This window comes from Mauremys reevesii, linkage group 15 (genome assembly GCF_016161935.1).
Source record: "Mauremys reevesii isolate NIE-2019 linkage group 15, ASM1616193v1, whole genome shotgun sequence".
Classification (NCBI taxonomy): Eukaryota; Metazoa; Chordata; order Testudines; family Geoemydidae; genus Mauremys; species Mauremys reevesii.
In genome coordinates, this window is record NC_052637.1 from 8,740,390 (window position 1) to 8,747,702 (window position 7,313).

Genomic DNA, 7,313 nt, shown 5'->3' on the forward strand with positions numbered 1-7,313 from the left:
AGCTTGTTAATTTGGGGGTTGGACTAGATGACCTCCTGAGGTCCTTTCCAACCCTGAAATTCTATGTGTGCCTGCGTACTGGCCAGCGGCCAAGCATCTGCTGAAATGCCACTGAGAAGCAGCGTCATCCAGAGGCGTCGCTACCAAAACGCTGATGATTTTCAGCAGTATTTCTGTGGTGACGTCTATTGACGTTGCCGCTTCTCGGTGGCATTTCGGTTGATGCTGTCCACCGGCCTGGGTTCTCGGTGGCTCATCGTCTGGCTCCTGCCAGATGAAAAAGATTGGTGATCACTGGACTAGAGAATCATACTGGCTCCTTTTGGCTTGAAAATCCATGAATTCTTAACATTTTGCCTCTGGGCCTCTGCCTCTGAGCTGTTTAGGCCCCAGGGAGTGAGTCCCAACAAGCCCTTAGAAAATAGACATGGATAGACAGCCTTTTACAGCATCAGCCCTCTAGTGACAGGGAAGCTCAACATCAGCTACACACAGCTCATCTAAAGAGAGCAACAGGTTTCAGTCTAGTTCTGTCAATTCATTCTCAGAGTGAGGGATGAAAGGACTTTTACATAGCTGTGTCTTGGCTTCTAGCTACTACAGTGGTAGGGAAATGGAGATAGAAAAATAATGATCAAAGAATCCTGGTGCCGGAGGATCAAATGCATCACAAGCTGGGGAAAAATCCACAGTGACCAGCACAGTAAATGCACTTTTTCAATTGAATATAGTTGTAGATTAATATACAGAGCAAGTGTAAGATCCTAAACATAAATTATCATTTGAATACTTTAAGGCTTTAGCTGTCAATTAAGTGAGAGGAAGAGCGAGTCAGAAGAAAAATCAGTGCAAAACTTTGCCTTTGCTTCAGCTACCCAAAATTAGAAAAAAATTCAGGATTTGGCAACCAAACATGTATTTGTTTTTAGCAAAATACTAGTGTTAAGTGAAAATGTTACGTGGCCAAAAAAAATAGAAGAAAAAAAGAAGGTTTTCAATTAATTCTTTTTCAAGTATAGCAGAAACTTTCTCTGGACATTTTTGTTTAGTTTTAAATCCCATTTTAAAACAAAAATGGGCAGAAAATCTCTGAGTGCCCCTAACTGGAAATTGAGCTATAAACAAAGGTGGGAAACATTATTCTTATATTTAATAATACAGCCATTTCAAACTCGTTTCTTCTATTGCAACCGTGTTTATTTCTGTCTCAAAGAAATACTTATGGGAATGTAAAAAAACAGGATAGCAGCAAAGCCTGCAGATTGTGTTTTATACACACTGACACCTATAAACTCAGAGTCAGCGTTGCACCAGCCATCTGAAGCCTGTCTGTCTCAACCCTGCCCAAGGACACAGAGGAAATGAAGAGGAAAATAATCAAGACCTCCTGCTCTAGCCCCATATCCTCTCTCTCACACTGCTGCCAGCTGAACACCAAAGCTGTAAACAGGTGCAGAAAACGTACACATAGTAAAACACAGCCCCTCCCTAACCGAGATCACGGTCCTCGTAGACAAGGCTGAGAAAGTGGGGAAGAGGAAACAGAGGCACAGAAAGGGGAAGCAACTTGCCCAAGATTATAAAGAAGGTCAGTGACAGAGACAAGAACCTAACCCAGGTCTCCTGATTGCCACTGACCTGCACAGTGCAAACATGAAGGTAGAGAAGGACACGATAAACCATAGCAGTAACAGAGGGATGCTCCTAGCTCATCATTGCACAGAGACAGGTGTCAGGGGCCATGAATCAATCTGTAAGCAGGTAGCAGGACGTCTCTGCACAGAACTCAGTGTGGAATCATCACAGATGAGCTGGTGCTCGGGCCATTGGTTATGTCCTTGTGTTTCCCTGGGAAGAGGGGATCAGGCTGTGCTGCTAGTTTAGAAGTTTAGTTTCCTGTCCAAGTTGTTAGCCTGCTGTTTGTCAGAAGAAGAAATGATTGGAAGGGACCTGGTCATCGGGTCCAATCCCCTGCTCTGACTGGAAACCCAGTCATATAATCCCCATCCTAAACCTGCACAGCTACATGTTAACACCAGTGAGGTTGTTTGCCCCTAACTGTTCCTATTGGGAGGCTGTTCTAGATCGTCCCTCCTCTGATGGGGACAAACTTTCTTCTCATTTCCAAGCTAAATTTACTCATGGACAATTTATCCCCATTCCTTCTTCTGCAAACATTGTCCTTTAGCAACAGTTGATCTTCTCCCTCCCTGGTGTTTACCCCCTCGTATTTAGAAAGAGTGATCATAACCCCTCTCAGGCAGCATTTTGCTAGGTTAAATTAGCCAAATGCTTTTAGGATACATCCACTCAGCAAGCTAAGGCTGTGATTCACAGCTTGCAAGGATGTACTCATGCTAGCTTGCTGAGCATAAATAGCAGTGTACCTGCGGTAGCCATGCTGAGTATAAACCCACCTGAACCCTAGGGCTATGTATTCAGCACAGTTTCCCCTTCTGCTATGGCTATACAACTTTTCAGACTTGTGCTAGCCACCCTCGAGCTATTGCAAGTAGTGTATGTGATCTGGGAATCACTCCCCTAGCTCATAGTTTAGATGTAGCCTTATTCTTCTTTCCTAAACTAGCTCTCCATTGTCGCAATAGGATGACCATCATTCCTAAGATTGTTGGGTTTGGGTTGTAACTTGCTCCATATTTACATTGCATTTTATCAAGCCTCATCTTTGACCTCAGATGGAGGAAACTGACGCCATCTGTTGACTGTAAGGGAACTGTGGCAATTTACACTGGTGTGACAATGCTCCTCATTAGTGGTGTGATTGTCAGAGGTGAGGAGCGGGGAGGACTCTAGGCTGACCACTGCCCTTGCCCTTCCTTCCACAGGCAACCCATGATGTACTGAGAAAGAAAATATCCAACCGAACCACCGTGACCGAGTTTCTTCTCCTGGGATTCTCTGAGGTTCGGGAGCTGCAGATTTTACACTCTGTGGTGTTTCTAGGAATTTACCTGACAGCCCTGGTGGGAAATCTCCTTGTTATCATCCTTGTAGTGGACGACCACCACCTTCACACCCCCATGTACTTCTTCCTGATGAATTTGTCCATACTAGACCTCGGCTCCATCTCCGTCACAGTCCCCAAGTCCATGGCCAACTCGCTATTGAACATCAGGTCGATTTCTTATTCTGGGTGCATTGCCCAAATCTTTCTCTTCATTTTCTTTACTGCGGCTGACTTTGCTTTTCTCACCATCATGGCGTATGACCGGTACATTGCCATCTGCTAACCACTGCACTATGAGACTATAATGAACAGAGGAGCTTGTGTCCAAATGGCAGCCAGTGCCTGGATCAGTGGAATCCCCATTTCTAATATGCAGACTGGGAACATATTTGCATTATCTTTTTGTGGCAGCAACAAGGTGGATCTGTTCTTCTGTGAAATCCCTCAGCTGCTCAAGATCACCTGCTTTGACTCGTACCTCAGTGATGTTGTATTACTTCTTTTCTCTTACTCTTAGGCTTAAGCTGCTTTACTTTTATAATTGTGTTGTATGGTCAGATCTTCAAAACAGTGCTGAGAATCCCCTCTGAGCAGGGCCGGAATAAAGCCTTCTCCACTTGCCTCCCTCACCTCACTGTGGTCTCCTTGTTAGTTTGCACTGCCACCTTTGCCTACCTGAAACTCACCTCCCGCTCAACATCAGGTCTGGACCTCATGGTGGCTGTTCTTTATTCTGTGATGCCTCCAGTTATGAATCCAGCCATCTACAGCATGAGGAACAAGGAGATGAACAGTGCCTTGAGGAAACTGACAGAGGGGAAGTTATTCAAAAAGAATAAAATTTCCAGATTTCTCCCATGACCGTGTTTTCATTCTGTGCTTCTTTACAGATATAGTCAACTGATGACATTATTGTCTCCATGGGAATGTGATGTGCAGGCTTTTTATGCAAAAATGTTGTGTTCACAGCAGATCTTAAGGTGGCCTTCCTGCAGCAAAAAAACTTCAGGACCAGACTTCAAAGAGAAACTGCTGAGCTACAGTTCATCTGCAAATTTGACACCATCAGCTCAGGATTAAACAAAGACTGTGAATGGCTTGCCAACTACAGAACCAGTTTCTCCTCCCTTTTTTTTCCACACCTCTACTGCTAGAACACGGCCTCATCCTCCCTGATTGAACTAACCTCGTTATCTCTAGCTTGCTTCTTGCTTGCATATATATACCTGCCCTTGGAAATTTCCACTACTTGCATCCGATGAAGTGGGTATTCACTCACAAAAGCTCATGCTGCAAAACGTCTGTTAGTCTATAAGGTGCCACAGGATTCTTTGCTGCTTTTACAGATCCAAACTAACACAGCACCCCTCTGATACAATCCAGACTAAGTTCACTGAAGTGAGTAGAGTTACTCTACTGTGAATTAGATAAGAATCTCTCTTTCTAAATTATGAGGACATTTAATTCAATTCTGCTTTTCCTTGTTAGAAGCATGAGTTTATCTGAACACCGTCTTAATTATGTTTTTTGCCATATTATTTCCTAGTTTTTCAGCAGAAAGGAAGCTTGTTGGTCGGAGTTACTGGGCATTGTGGCAGCTGTAGGTGGCCATGGATATGGATGATGAATGAAGTAAAAGGCTCTTTGAAGAATCCTCACATTTTTTCTGGAAAGGAGCTGTATTCTGTGAACTGCTTGGCCAATCTGGGTTCCCCTCACATCGACCCCTCACCCCCAAATCTCTCAGTAAGTGCAGCACAAAGATGGACACAGCCATCTTCAGCAATACAGGCTTAGAGAGATGTGAAATGACCTGTTCATCTCAATGAGCTATTCTCAGCGGAGTGAGAAATACCTGCAGGAGACGGTACAGCATGAAACAATCGCTCGGAGAGGTGTGAACTGCTCCATTCATATCAGTCACTCCAGTGCCAGCAGGCTGTTCTGTGTGTTGTGGGTTCATGTCCCACTTTGCCTCTTCTCAGCTTCACACCTTGAATGGCGGCGCTTCCCCAGACCCTGGCACACATAGGGAGGGGTGGTCAGGGAGACAGGCTCAGTCCCCTGTCCTGCCAAAAACCAAGGAGAAAGACCCCAAGATCACAAGAGAGGGAGGGGTATCCAACACCCATAGATGCATTGAGATCCCCCTGATATTGGCACACACAAGGGAGGTGAATGTGGGGCTCTCAGGAACATCTGCGGGAGGTCTGCCGAAGCTGCGGGACCAGCAGACCAGCAGACCCTCTGCAGGCAAGCCTGCCGTGCTTGGGGTGGCAAAATGCCTAGAGCCGCCCCTGTCCGCTGGCTTTCTTGACTCATATCTGTCTCCATAACTTTGGGTTCATTTAGGTTAGAACATAAGAACGGCCATACTGGGTCAGACCAAAGGTCCATCCAGCCCAATATCCTGTCTACTACAGTGGCCAATGCCAAGTGCCCCAGAGGGAGTGAACCCAACAGGTAATGGTCAAGTGATCTCTCTCCTGCTTTTCATCTCCACCCTCTGACAAACAGAGGCTAGGGACACCATTCCATTAATGTATTTAACCTCCATGAATTTATCTGTTTCCTAGAGACTGGCTCCATGGGGTTCCTCACAAACTGGAGATGGTTACTATAGGTTTTCTTTACTATAGCTTATGTACATACTCCACAAACTGAGCATTTGAGCTTGTTCCAGAATCTGCGCTGAGCCTATGTTGTGAAAAGTGAAATGCTCCAAATAGCACATGCATGTGAATGGATACAGGGTGCTAATATTAAATTAACCCGGGGGTCTCAAACTGGGGGTCAGGACCCCTCAGGGGATCACAAGGTTATTACTGGGGGGTCACGAGCTGTCAGCTTCCACCTCAAACCCTGCTTTACCTCCAGCATTTATAATAGTGTTAAACATATAAAAAAGTGTTTTTAATTTATAATGGGGTGGGTCACTAACAGCCTGGCCCTGCCCCCAACTGACCCCCACCCATTTCCTGCCCCCGACTGCCCCCCTCAGAATCCCCAACCCATGCTGACCCTTGTCCCCTGACCACCCCCCGAGACCCCTCAACCCCCCCAACCCCCGATCCTTGTCCCCTGATTGCCCCTTACCCTATCCATCCCCCCGCCGAGTACTGAGAGACCCCCAGAATGCCCATTTTCCAACACCCCATTCCCCATCCCCTGATTCCCCCTCACAACCTGTGCCCCCTCCCTGTCCCCTGACTGTCCCCGGGACTCCCTGCCCCTTATCCAACCCCCACCCCCAGCCCTAGCCCCGGCCCCATCACCATGCTGCTTACTCCTGCCTCCCACTTCTCCCGGAGCCTCAGCATGCTGCGTCCTGGAGTAGCCCTGGACAGCGCAGCAGCAGAATGGCTCCAGCGGGACCTGAGCTCCCGCTTCTACCGGCGCAGCTTGCAGCCTTGCCCCCTTACCATGTGTCTCTGAGCGGGAGGAGCTCAGGACCCACTGGAGCCATGCCGCTTTAGCTCTGTCCAGGGCTGCTCCTGAACACGGCACACTGAGGCGCCAAGGGATGGGGGAAGGCGGAGGTGGGGGGGGGAGTCTCTGACATTGTCGTGGGGGCCCTGTGGGGCCTGGGGCAAATTGCCTCACTTGCCCCCCCCGGGAACCTCAGTACCCACCCACCCTATTTGTCCCCTTCCCCATAACCCCCCTCCCCTTGCTGACCCCCAAACCCCACTCCCGCAATTTCCACCAGCTCTTCCACCCTCGTCATCCTCCCCTCCCAGCAGGTAACTGCATTTCAAAATTTGTATCCTGTGGTGCCCAGGTGACATTTCCCTACAATTCAAAACCCTGAGACAGCCAGGTGCCTCCTTATTCTTAGGTTCTGTGCACAATAAATCAGCACCAAAACACACCAAGGTTAAGAAAAGTTAGAAGTAACTCCTTTGGAGTCAATGGGGCTGCTTCCCTCTCACTCACCCTGGTGTAATCTTGGACTCAGTGGGGCTGATTTCCCCCTCACTCACCCCAGGGTAAGTCCACGGTATTACAATGGAGTATGTCTGGTCTAAGGAAGAGGAGCTTCAGATCCTTTGACTCCAGCCCCTGCTGAGGTATGGCCCTTCTCTCTGTGGTCCTGAGCCCTTCTGTAGTAGAGGATTTTATGTTTGTATTAATATAATTTAGAATGAAGGATTAAGAATAATAATGTAGCAGGTACTTGTTGGGAATATTTTGCTAGCTTGGCAGTTGGTAGTGTGGGAAGCTAAGATGTTTAGGTTTTTAGGATGGGTTAATTAGGCTTTGAGCTTTGTTTTGAGAAGTTGGCCTTGGCTAGTTCTATGAAGTCACAGCTCCGGCTGTGTTAATTTTGTTAACCAATTAGCAA

At 47.2% G+C, this 7,313-nt stretch overlaps 1 pseudogene; it reads left to right on the forward strand.

Annotated features, from left to right (window-relative positions):
• Positions 1 to 3,257: 3,257 nt before the first annotated feature.
• On the forward strand, positions 3,258 to 3,829 carry LOC120383548 (annotated as a pseudogene).
• The last annotated feature ends 3,484 nt before the right edge of the window (positions 3,830 to 7,313 follow it).